This window comes from Manis javanica, chromosome 4, assembly GCF_040802235.1.
Source record: "Manis javanica isolate MJ-LG chromosome 4, MJ_LKY, whole genome shotgun sequence".
Taxonomy (NCBI): Eukaryota; Metazoa; Chordata; class Mammalia; order Pholidota; family Manidae; genus Manis; species Manis javanica.
The window spans coordinates 89,709,487-89,724,027 of NC_133159.1; positions in this window are offsets into that span (position 1 = coordinate 89,709,487).

Consider the following 14,541-nt stretch of genomic DNA (forward strand, 5'->3'; position numbering starts at 1 on the left):
TGTCTAACCCCATACAAAAGTAAATTCGAAATGGATCAAAGACCTGAATGTAAGTCATGAAACCATAAAATTATTAGATAAAAACATAGGCAAAAATATCTTGGACATAAACATGAGTGACTTCTTCATAAACATATCTCCCCAGGCAAGGGAAGCAAAAGCAAAAATGAGCAAGTGGGACTATATCAAGCTAAAAAGCTTCTGTACAGCAAAGGACACCATCAATAGAACAAAAAGGTATCCTACAGTATGGGAGAATATATTCATAAATGACAGATCTGATAAGGGGTTGACATCCAAAATATATAAAGAGCTCATGCACCTCAACAAACAAAAAGCAAATATTCCAATTAAAAAATGGGCAGAGGAGCTGAACAGACATTTCTCCAAAGAAGAAATTCAGATGGCCAACAGACGCATGAAAAGATGCTCCACATCACTAGTTATCAGAGAAATACAAATTAAAACCACAATGAGATATCACCTCACACCAGTAAGGATGGCCACCATCCAAAAGACAAACAACAACATATGTTAGCTAGGTTGTGGATAAAGGGGAACCCTCCTACACTGCTGGTGGGAATGTAAATTAGTTTAACCATTGTGGAAAGCTATATGGAGGTTCCTCAAAAATATCAAAATAGAAATACCATTTGACCCAGGAATTCCACTTCTAGTTATTTACCCTAAGAATACAGCAGACCAGTTTGAAAAAGACATATGCACCCTATGTTTATCACAGCACTATTTACAATAGCCAATAAATGGAAGCACACTAAGTGTCCATCATTAGATAAATGGATAAAGAAGGTATGGTACATATACCCAATGGAATATTGTTCAGCCATAAGAAGAAAACAAATCCTACCATTTGCAACAACATGGATGGAGCTAGATGGTATTATGCTCAGAGAAATAAGCCAGGTGGAGAAAGACAAGTACCAAATGATTTCACTCATATGTGGAGCATAAGAACAAAGAAAAAACTGAAGGAACAAAACAGCAGCAGAATCACAGAACCCAAGAATGGACTCACAGTTACGAAAGGGATAGGGACTGGGGAGGGTGGGTGGGAAGCGAGAGATAAGGGGGTGGAAAAAGAAAGGGGAGATTACGATTAGCATGTTTAATGTGGGGGGAAGCACGCGGAGGTTTGTGCAACACAGAGAAGACAAGTAGTGATGCTATAGCATCTTACTACGCTGATGGACAGTCACTGAAATGGGATTTGTGGGGGGGACTTGTTGAAGGGGGGAGCCTAGTAAATGTAATATTCCTCATTTAATTGTAGATTAATGATACCAAAAAAAAGAAATTACCAAAATAGAACATGGATTGGATGGACACTTATTTCTTTAGAATATATATTCACTTATTCAAATGCCTATTGCCAAACAACTCTTTAACTTCAAGAAAATTGCCTATCCTCTACCTTTACCTCCCTCATAATCATTCCCTTCCTTCATACATCAATTATAAGTATTCATTTGCAAACATTCTTGAATGGCTTTTCCTTTTTATTTCTTTCTCCTCTATATTCACCAAATGAAAAAACAAGAACAGCTACTGTGGTTAAACCCAGTTACCCAATTACTCTTGCCTATGTGCATCCACAGGACTGAATTTACTGGAAAAGAAAAAGTTATGGCTTTGATGATTGGATATATTTTAATATTATGAACACACCTTCTAAAATAAACATAAACTGTCTTGAAATCCTATTACACTTTATGTATTTGTTGGGCTTTCCTCTCCTAAAAGTATGTTCCCCTTCTCTTAAATATCCATTAGCTCTCCATCTTCTTCTACTCCTCAGAAAAAATGTTACCTTTATTAAGAACACCTTTCCATCAATTGAAGCAGGTTCCTCACCATCACTTGCTGCCCTGTCATAATCAGTTAATCCACATGTTAGCCAGAAATGGCTCTTTGCCATGGTCTGTGTTCTGTGTGTGTGTGTGTGTGTGTGTATGTGTTAGAGAAAGAGAGAGAAATCTCTTTCAAGCCTCAAAATAGCCGTGTATTCTTGAATTTATTATCCCCATTTTTCTGGTGAAGAAAAGGAGTTATGGTATATGATCAGAGATAGGATTTAAACCTGGCACTGTCTTTATAACATTTTAGTATACTGTAATATTTCTTCCCAGACAACACAACTAATGAGTTTCAGTGTTCCAAAGTTTTTGTATCCAGTAATAATAAAATATACAATTTATACCTCTAAGTAATTTTATCATTAAGTGAAATGATAAGAAGACAGTACATTACAGACATTATTTCTGTTTAAGTTATGAAAAAATAAGCTAACTACAAAATGTCCTTGAAAAGTTCTGATATTGTCACAAAATTAATTCAAAATATGATAGGTCTTTTGAAGAAAACTGACCAGAAAAATATTCAGGAAAAAAATGTAGATACATAAGGAGAGAGAACAGAATAAAAAGAAAAGAGGTCAGGGGCTTTATTTTCAGTAGCTCCATTGTTTAGTAATACAATGGATTAATGCATTCATTATGAAAATAATCCATCAGTACATGGTAGTTTTCCTTATTTTTATTTTCTGCAAAGAATTCAAGCACAAAGATCAATGATATCTTTAAACTGTAGTTATATACCTGATAGATTTTAGTAATTTTTCCAAAGATTTTTTCTTTATCAAATTTGCCAAAATCAAAAAGTCATTCTGTGATTCATTGCTTCAATATGTTATTAAAATATAGTTGCAGTGCTGAGTGAAGTGGCTCAGTATTATTTAAAAGCTTCTCAAAATCCATGTTACATAGGACTTTACTTGTAACATATTGAAATAGAGAAATTTCATACAATATATGTATACTTAATTCAGGAATTCAGTAATCTCTCCACTCAACAAGCAGTAGTATTAAGGTTCTTTTAGAAGAAATCAATGTTTTATCATATAATACCACTCAATTTAATAATATCTCATAAATCCAATAGTTGTAGGTTTATATAAATTCATTTTAAAATCGTAGTAAGATACTTGGTTTAATTTCAAATGACAAGATTTTGAATATGGTCATAACTAAATGTATAAATATAGTTAAATGACTTAATCTCTCTAGGCTTCAGTTTTCTCATTAGTAAAATCAAGCTAATAATACCTACTTCACAGAATGGTGAAAAAAATGAAAGCCCTTGTGAAAGCAACCCACCTAGATGGGTTCTAAATTTAGTGGCATCTAAATTACTCTATACACCATATAAGATGAACAATAGCACTATTCAGCTTGAAAACTCTGTGATGAATTTTGTTAGCTCTATAAATAGTTGAAACATATCAACTTTTTTAAAGCAATTTTCATTCCATTTGTGGATTTTGTCTAGGAAGATATGAAACATATTGCTCACCATTTTACAGACCTTGAAAAACCTATTATATTTGCAATTATCTTAATAAAGCTTTGTATCTCATGAACAAATACTGCAATGGCAAACTAAAAACAGAAAGTGAATTCAATAGTGAGGGGAGGAAAATCAAGCCTACAGGTAGGGCATTGTGTAAATACCAAACTGAAAGTATAAAGACTGCTGGATTTAATTAAATTTGAAAGTCCCACTTTGATCTAAAGTGCCCCGTACATACTGAGCAGACTGATTGGATCAATCATGGCTTTTACTTTTGATTAAATTTAGCTTCTCTACATAGATGCAATTGAAAACAATCAATGCAAGTAAAATAGGGAGCAATTAATATATAGTTGACCACAGTTTCATGCTTATACATACGAATATCCAATACTATTCACCTTGACAATAAATTTAAACCTACAGCTTGAATTTATAACTTGCACATTTTAGATAGCAATAGAAAAGAACATTCACAGCAGACATAAATTCTAATAGCAGCATTATCATCTTAGAACAAACTTGAAGTCCCAAACTCCACTCTAACATATACAAATAGGATTCGTTTCCCAGCACCCTAACAAACAATTTCCAAAGTTCTATTTAAAAAATTAAAGATATATTTTTCACTCAAACCAAAGTTGTCGTTGTAAAGTGGTTGTGTCTTAGGGCATAGACAACTTTCATATTGCCACATGGAGCAGACAGAATCTTCCTAGCTTCCTGGAATCTTCCTTTCTTCCTAGAATCTTTTCTATGTATTTTTATGACTGCTCTGGTAGCATAAAGCTGATGGCTGTATGTCAATTTAGAAAGACTTTGAAGAAGATGCTACCATAATTAACTGTCTAAACCTTGACGTTTTGTCTGACTTTTGCTCATGGTCAGGTGGTAATAATTAGCCCCTTGTTCTTACCAGCATGGAAGAGAGGCTGGAAAATGTCGAATAGTGATGCAGGGAGAGGAAAAGGGTTTGCCGACTATCTAACCCATTTCTACCACAGAATATAATGCTAGAGGGTTCTTGGTGGATATGTTTCCCACAAGGTGTTAAATAAATAAAAATCAACAAATTGCAAAATCAGGGAACAGTCCAAAATGACTGCTCTCACTTCAGATACCAATTGTAAGTCTGAGGGTACCCCAGACTATCCTTAGGTTTGATCATTCCCTAGAAGGACCTGCAATATTTACTGAGAGCCATTATACTTACAGTTAAGATTTATTTCAGCTAAAGGATAAAGGTTAAAGTTAACCAAGAGAAAAGAGATACAGGGAAGAATTTAATAAATTTCCAAACGTGGACTTTCCAGTTGTTTTTTCCTGTGGAGTCATGGATAATGTTATGATGCTGGCATTAACGTGAAATATATTTACAGAGTTTTGCCATTCAAGGAAGTTTACCTGAGCCTGGAGTCCAGAGTCTTCCCTGGAACTCTATCACACAGACAGGGTAGATTCCCCAAGGGAATGATCTCATATACCATCTAACCCAAAGCCCTCACCCTAAATTATATTGTTAGGTTGTCTAGTGGCATCTAAATTACTCTAAAAATGAAAAATCTCCAAATCACATTGTTAAAATATAGGAATACCTTATTTTATTGTGCTTTGCTATATTGCACTCTGCAGATTTTCTTTAAACAAGTTGAAAGTTTGTGGCAACACTGCATTGAGCAATTTCATTGACAATATTCCTCCAACAACATTTGCTTATTTCATATCTCTGTGTCACATTTTTGTAATTCTCATAATATTTCAAACTTTTTCATTATTACTGTATTCTTTATGGTTGCCTTGATCAGTGATTTTGACTCACCTAAAAGTCAGGAATGGCTAGTATTTTTATTCTAATAGTAGAATTATCATATTTTATAATTAAGTATGTACATTTTTTTAGACATAATGCTATTGTGTATCTAGACTACCACATAGCATAACATAATTCTATATAAGCAGTGGGAAACCAGACTAATGTATTTCACTTGCTTTATTGTGATATTCATTACGATGGTCTGGGATCAAATCCGCAATATTTCCAAGGTATGCTTGTGCCCAGGTGACCCAAGATCCTAAGCAAATAAAATCACTCTAACAAGCATGACATTCCGAAGGCTTAGGAATTACCTCCCAGAACCCAAAAGCAAAGGCAATATTAAAGTTTTTTACTACACACATGTAGACACAGTCATGATTTAAGAGAGAAATTAGTGACAGCATTTGAGCCCCTCTTTCGAAATATTCCTGAAACCGAAATTCCTTTCTGCATTTTATTTTAGCCTTTCCTTTACATTACTAATGCCATAAATTCTTTCATTTAGTCATATTTGAACACCTCAAATAAGCTAAGTATTGCATGTGTTTTCCCTAAGCATCCATGTTCACCAAAATATTTTACCTTAGTTGTGGTCATAAAAATAAGTGGTTTTGGTGACATCAGTTCTAACAATTCAAATTTATGACATGCAACCCAAAATATTAAGAGGAAAAAGGAACCTGTAAGGCATAGAATGTACTAAAGAATGCAAAAAAAATCTAGTTCTGAGAAAGCTTTAATTCCAGGTAAGGAGGAAAGGAAAAAAGTAAGTAACATTTTATAAAGTACTTCTCTATGGTAGTAATTTTATAAAAATTGTGAATTTAGAATTTACAGTATCTACAGACTTCTATTACTATTAGTTAACAGGGAAAATACTGATATTGCATAAGATTTTGGAAACTTGCATAAACCATTGAACAAATTAGTAAGCAATGGATGTACATTTTATCAATATTTTAGTTGGCTAATAAATCCTGTTACATTGGTATGTCAGGCTGCTTTTAAAGAAACATCTACTGTCCAGTCTATAACTTTACTTGGATTTTTTTTCCAAACAATGAAAATGGAAAGTATTTAAAAAATCCTGTTTTTTAATCCAGGTATAATTAACAGAAAAAATACATTTAAACAAAATCAACTAAGAATATTGAAAATTTGACTTTGATAGGTTTTTTTTTAACAAGAGTAACATTTATCTCTTAGGATCACCACCATTTTTTTATGACTTATTTCTCATGTTAATACTGTTTAACATGAAATTATCTCTCCATGCCTCAGTGTTCATATTTGTATAATGGGGAGAGTAACTTATAGTTATTTGGAGGATTAAATGAGTTGAAAAGTGTAAAGCACTTATAAGTTTTTAGTACATAGTGAAGCTTATATTGTGATTAATCATTGTAACTATTACCATTATGATGTCATCTTTCTCTTAGTTTCTGTAAATATCTCAATAAAATTTCTAAAGTGTCTAAGTTTTTTCTATTTTTTATGGACATTTTAGTTTTTGTATTCTAAATCTGTGGGTTAATTGTATTTTCTGGCAGCTATTGCTCACAAAATATTTCACAAATATTTGAAAATGGAGCAGGTATAATATCATAAAATCAGCAACAATCACATTTTAGATAATAATTTAAATTCTGTATGACCAGCTTTACTTCATATTAAGGCATAAACAAAATCTAGGAGAACATTTTTAATGTAATAAAATACAAAATTTGTAATAATGAAAGAAGTACCTGAAAATAAATAGAGTAATTAAACAGTGTTTAAAGGTCAGCAATATTCGTCCATCTTAAGGTCATTCTTTTATAGCATATAGGGAAACTTTAAGAAATAATACATAGTAGAATGAAGTTGCCAAAATGGAAAGAAATCATTAAGATAAAGTTCAAATTATATGAAAAGAACAGACTAAAACAGATTTAATCATGTAGTTGACTGAGTTGTTAGTGGAAGTTGGTAATAAGAGGCAATATAATTTAAATCAGTATAATAAGGAAATGTTATTTTTAATGAGATCATTTCTGAAGGGACTAAAAATTAAGGTAAGTTTGGAGTGTTTTTATTTTTCATATTTGGAAAGTATGACACATTTTAATTTTTTTAACAAATTATTTTTATCTGAAGAACTCAGAAAAGTTCAGTATGTTTATATTAACCACTCATCAGTTCTACGGGGAAGGAAATAACTGCCTATCATAATTATTTTGAAATATATTAATGCAAATTACTTTTGCTTTGCATACTTATTTTTTAAGGAATCACATATATATATTTAATAGAAACTTTATATAGCAAATCCATTAGTGCATTTTAACTAAGCCGACAAATAGCTTCTGAGCTTGACTCACCAGGGTGTACTAGGATTGGCCCACTATTCAACAATAATCACAGTTTGATTCTTGGTATAGTTAATCAGGATGAAAATTAAACTTCAGGGAGTGCTGATTTCCTAGGGATTGTGGGGCCTGTTCTTAAGAAAACAATGACTCCAGAGAAATGCCCAGAAAAGTAGAAAATAAGGGTTGAAAGAAATGTATTAGAAAACTATAAACAAATAGAACAGTTGGTTTCAAAATAATCTGAAGAAACTGCAATTAGGCACAGTGAGGTTATTTTGAATGCAGAATTAACAAGGAGTAATTTTAAAAAGTAATTTAAGAGAATAATATGGAATAGCAGAAAAAGAGTATTATTTAAATTTATATATACATATATATGTATATCACTTCTTTCATGACTTTAAAAATAGAAGTAATTATTAAGACTTAATTCAATGTTGCATACCTTCCATTATTTGAAAATAAAATGTTTGCCAAGAAAAGCTTTTGTCAGCTGTGCTAGAACTTGAAATATCAAAGGGAGAATTCTGAAGGCTCACCTCTGATTTCTAGAATGATTGTTTGGCATAACTGGGTTAATTATCTTTTTAGCAAGTTAGTGACCTAAGACATATAAACCAAATTTAAACAAGAAAGAAAGGATGCAGGGAGGGATAACCTTTAGGAAGAAGAGGAAATAAAAGAAGAAAAGGAAATAATACCTCTTATATATCTTATTTTAAAATACCATTCTAGCATTTATAATATTTGTACAATTTGACAAAGAAAATTTGCACCCAGCAAGTTAGCTAGGCAAGGAAGAACTTATTTAAGATTATTCCAAAAGTGGAGAGAGATTGACCTGAACTCTACTAAAGTAAAATTTAGGAGAGTTTTTAAGTCTTGGGGTGAACTAGTGGAAAGTCATGGAGGACGTTAGGTGAGAGGTTGGTCAATGGGATTAGGGCATCCACCCGTGTTTTCTAATTAACCCTTACTGGGAGTAGGTCCTACCTTCCCACAGAGCCGGGGAGATAAGACACTATTTTTTTTTATGATTATATTTCAAAGCCATGGCTTTCAGATCGTTGAAAAAGATATTGCTGGCTTATAAAGCTGGTAAGAGTCTGGAAGAAGACTTACATCTTGAGGGAGCAGAAAAAGAATTTATAATTGCAGGTTTAATTTTCTAATAGGGAGGTGAGGGGTCTATAATCATCAGAAAAGCTGTCTAAAGTCTAGTCAAGCTGATTCGAATGTTAAGACTGTCTTGGTCAGATTTATAAGTTCTTACTTCAGTCAATAAATCTCATTAAATGGTCCCATTCTCTCTGCATTGCACTTTTTCCCCCCATCTGTTGTTTGGGGTCTTTGCCCTCAAAATATTCTTTCCTACAATCTTTTCTTTTAGTGTTCTTTGTTTTCTCTTCTAAGGTATCTTTCTACTAGTGTTCCATCTTACTGTAATGACTTCTAATGCCAATTTCTATTAATCAAGTAGCTGGTGGATGTTCGTCTTGATATGAAGCTTACTAACTAATTGCTTTACTTAGTAGGAGTCCATTAAAGCTTTTATACAGACAAATATAACACAATCAAAGGCACTGAAAAAATATTAGAAGACAGAGACATAAAAAAAACCCCAATAAAACCAACAAATGAACCCAGAACCCAAAATCTCGAGTGATTATCATCCCCTTTTTGATAGATGTCATGTATGTCATAATGTAAGATACAGTTTTAATTGAATGATTTTCACTGTAAAAACTTTCCTAAGGATCTCACACAAAAATATTGCAGATATTAAAACACATTTAAAATACATTGCCTTTTAGGAAAATTTTTTAAGTGCATGTATCAAATAATAAATATTAAAAGTGTTTTTATGCCCACATTCATTCATGCATTAAAGATATAAATTGAGCATGATTTTTTAATACATACAGGCAATACCTTGTTTCATTGCACTTTGCTTTATTGTACTTCCCAGACACTACATGTTTAACAAATTGGAGGTTTGTGGTAATCCTGCATCGACCAAGTCTATCAGTGCCATTTTTCCAACAGCATTTACTGATTTTGGGTCTCTGTGTCACATTGTGGTAATTCTCTCAATATTTCAATTTTTTTCATTAATATATTTGTTATGGTGACATGTGATCGGTCATTACGACTAGCTGAAAGCTCAGATGATAGCATATTTTACCAAAAAATATTTTAATTAAGGTATATACATTGTTTTTTAGACATAATGCTACTGCCCTCTTAATATACTACAGTATAGTGTAAACATAACTTTTATATGCACTGAAACCAAAAAATTCCATTGACTCATTTCATTGCAATATTTGCTTTATTGCAGAGGTCTACAAGTGAATCTACAATATCTCCAAGGTATGCCTGTACTTCTTTGTTACCATTAACTAGTAATATATACGCATGTTAGTTAATAAACAGTAAGTAACAATGATGTAAGAAAACCAAACAATCTTATGACTCTATGAAAAGTAGAAAAAAGAAAATACACAAAATTTAATCTTTCCATGTCATTGTCTAGTATATTTTTATAAAATCTATGAAAGAGCTTATATATTAATAGTTTGGAAAGAACCAAAATTAAGAGGCAATTTTTAAATAAATAATTCCAAATTTTACTCTGTAAAATATGTTAAATAATGTCACTATTATTTATATAGCATATAAGCTAATAGATATAATTATATGTAATCTTTTTTATACATGTAATCATAGTAACTCCCATTACTAAGGTGGGCAATGTTTATTCAAATAATTGCACTGTCCAATGATTGTATTTAACCATTGGAGATATTCAAAAATAGTTTGAAATTACTGTATATCAGTAATATACTCACTGAAATTTCTAAAGACCACATTTTTACTTATTAAACAGTAAGGAGGGGCACATATATGTTCATGTCCCCTGAGGAATCTCACAAAGTTTACAGTCTATTTCTGTTATTGAAGTTTTGTAGAGATAACTACCTATGATCCTTTCAAAGTCCCAGATAGATAAATATGTTTGTCGAATTCTAGTCAGAATCTGGTAGAATAAAGCATGACACATTCTTTCAATGTCTACCCTCTGTTTTTTTTTCCTTAGTATTCTTTATGTGAAGTCTGGTTTGTAAACTGTACAGACATTCTGAACCATTGATGATAGTCAGATTGCCAGGAACACAACAATACAACTGTTTCCCATTCTATTATTTGTATATATTTAGTAAAGAAGGTCCTTCTTTCAGATTCTTCTGATTCCAGAACAACGGCTCTCAAAATATTATTTATGACTAATATGATCAGCTGAGATTTTTTTAAAAAGTATATATTATAAGGTCCCACTGGAGTCTTACTGAATCTTGTGGATAGGGCACAGAAATTAGAATTTCTCTTTTAAGAGCCCTGCAGAGTTTTGTCATTGTCATTATTTTATTTATTTATATTTGTTTCTGTGGCAGCTTTTCACAGATTTATTATGCACAAAGACTAAAAAGCTGATACTATTTGTTGAATGAAGCTTAATTCTTCTAACTGAATGGACACTGGTTTAAAGCTTTTTTTTTTTCTTCAAGTTGTTCTATTTGAAAGAGCTCAGACTTTGAAACCAGCAGAAAATGAAATCAAATCTCAGTTCTTCCCAAATCAATTTCAACTTGGGCAATTCATTGAACCTCTTTAAACCTCAATATCCTTATTTTTCAAATGGAAACTATATTCCCTAAATTGGGCTGTTAACAGCATATTCATGAGTAGCAGAGAGTGAAACACATAAAAGACACATATTAATAACTCACTATTTTTATTCACTGATGAATGAAAATCATTCCTGTTCCGGATTTCATGATTCATGGTGGAAGATCAGAGAAGGACATACAGAATTGTATACCAAGCTATTCTACACAAAAATCTGTTCTACTACTGCTATAAAATTCCGTGGCTGTATTAAGTAGAAATGGAGCAATAATAATATATTTTTATGTAAATGAGCTACATATAACAATTAAACTTGATATTTGAACCAGGCATTAGGGCTTTGATAGATAGCAGCAATTCAGAAGAATGAAGGTGATAAAGTATAGAAACTAAGCCACAAGAGGTGAACCAAAATATCATGCTTAAGAAAAAAGCCAAATAGTTCAGTGTAATTGGAAAAGAAGGCATGTTAGAGAGCAATAGAAAACAGTGAAGTTAAAGCTTTAAAATAGTGCAGAAAACATTTTTGAATGAGTTTATGCATTCAAACTTTAGCAGCATTTTAGAATTACAACTGTGATGACATTGGGAAAGAAGGTTTGTAGTGGGAGAGATTGACGGCAGACGTGCAGCCTGAGACTGAAATTCTGCAGATCCCTCTCACTATTTACCCCCACATCCATGTTCTGCTGATTTTAATATTTAAATAAATCCAGAATCTTTACAATTTTCCCTTCTTCAGCAGTCCTACTAAACTAATCTAAATTAACATAAGTCACTTGCGTCTAAGCCAACTGGACACAGCTTATTAAAATTAGACTTAGAATTAAAATTATAATGAAAATTAGATTTAAAATTAAAATTACATGTAGTCTAATTTTATGCATTAGCCTGCTAATGTATACATCTGCACCACTCTTCTTCTCTAATCATTTCTGTCTTGCAACTAGAACTATTTGTAATGTAAAATTAATCATGTCTCACACACATTCCTGCACACTAACAACCATGCTTCCATATTAAACATGTGATCTGAAATAATTCATGGCTTCCAATCACTCTTGAACTTGGTCTATAGAAGTCCAAATGAATTGTTAACTCTTCAGTCGATGACGGAGAGAATCTGTCCCTCACTTACCTCTTCAGGTTCCTCTGCAGTTATTTTGTCCTCTTCTGCATGCTTTAGCTTCTCTTAGCTTTTTGGTTCCTAAAAAACTAAAAATAGAAATACCATATAACCAGTAACTCCACTTCTAGGACTTTATCTGAAGAAAACAAAATCTCTGATTCAAAAGATATATGCACTCCCTATGTTTATTGCCACATTATTTACAATAGCCAAGATATGGAAGCAACCAAAGTGCCCATCAATTGATGAATAGAGAAAAAAGAGATGGTACATATGTACAATGGAATATTATTCAGCTGTAAAAAAAAGAAAGAAATCTTGCCATTTGCAACATTATGGATGGAGCTAGAAGGTATTAAGCTAAATGAAATATGCCAGAGGGAGGAAGACAAATACCACATGATTTCACTTACATGTGGAACCTAAAACTAAACAAAACAAACTAAATAGCAATAGACTCACAGACACTGAGAAAAGACCGGTGGTTACCATGCAGAACCGGTTGGGAAAGGTGGGCGAAATAGGTGAAGGGTATAAAGAGACACAAAATGTCAACCATAATATAAATTAGTCACAAGAATGAAAGAACAGCATAGAGAATATAGTCAATAATTCTGTAACTTCTTTTTATGTTGGCAGATAGTAACTACACTATTTGGGGTGAGCATCTAATGTAGATAACTGTTGAATCACTGTGCTGTACACTTGAAACCAATATAATATTGCATATTAACTCTATAACTCTAGTTCAATAAAACAAAAATATTAAAAAATAAATACATAAAATAAAATAAAATCCAAAAATCTTAGTGGTTGATTAGATATTGAATGGGCATTTGAATATTGTTGTGCCACTTCTCTTGACTTTTTCCTAATGTTTTATTTATTTTTTCTGTGATGCTTATTAGCAACACCCTAAAGTTACTGGAGAAACTCACACAATGTGATTCTGGCCATTAATGTTGAATCATGATTATGCCTTCAGGGATGACCAGCAATGCTTCACATCTTTTTTGTTCTATTTCACTCCGTAGATTTTCCAATCTTTCACCTTTCTCCTCAAACTCTTACTCCATATACCTTCCACTCAATAGAATCAAACCACATCAACCTTTCCATCATTTTCAGTAGTCTTAAATGCCATCCAACCTTTATTCTACCCTTTCTTAATAGAAATGACTCTTCTCTATCTAAGAGTTGTAATGCAGACACAATATGGAAGGACAGTGACTGAGCACACAGTTCTGAGGGGACAGTATGGAAATTGTGGGATGGCTGGGAGCTAAGAGATAACACAGCAGGAACAGGTAGGTGGCCATTGTACTCTTTCTGGAATAAAGGTAACCTGAACCACCAAGTGCCTGAGGTAATAAGAAAAGAGATATTAAATCTGCTGAAGTGGTAAAATCTGTAAGACCTGCTCACAAGATTAGATCTAAGCCATAAAGGACAGGAATAAAGCAATGATTTTTTAATGTCAGTTATTTTCTTTGTGAGGAGAAAAACTGCTGCTTCCAAATGGCCTTTCCGGTGGGCCTTTTTCTAATGCTGCCCATTCCTGGTTCTATTGTCTCTTCTACCTGCTCTTTCCTGTCTACAGCCTTTACTCCAGCCTGGATGAAGCATGCCATATTGTTCTGTATGTTCAGAAATGTTATTACCTCTGCGTATAATAGTCACCTAACTTTTTCTTACACTATCTATTCCATAAATGTAATAGTCTATTATTTTATTGGGAAGAAATACCTGATTTTCATTTTGATATAAAATATTATTCTACTTTCATGTTGTCACGTGACAACCATTGCAGTTGCACTTATCACATTACGATCTAATCACTGGCTTAACATTTTTCTTCTGCCTTTGTAAGAGATATTTATCTTTTTTTTTACTTCATTTTGCCTATGCATATCATATCGTAGGTACATAAAAATGATGAAATGATTGAAGTCTGGTAAAAATGAAATGGATATATGTGAGAATGAATATATAAGAAAAGACATGATAGATTTGTAAACCCAAAGAGTCATAAATAAAGTGTTGCTAAGATAGGAATATTTGGGCTTAGAACACATCTATGAATAAGCCAATGAAAGTAGGTGTTGAATATTATGATAGCATGTGAAATAAGAACGTTTCTTTTAAAAAAAGAGGCAAAAATTTAAAAACGGGCCATGCCTATCCTTTAC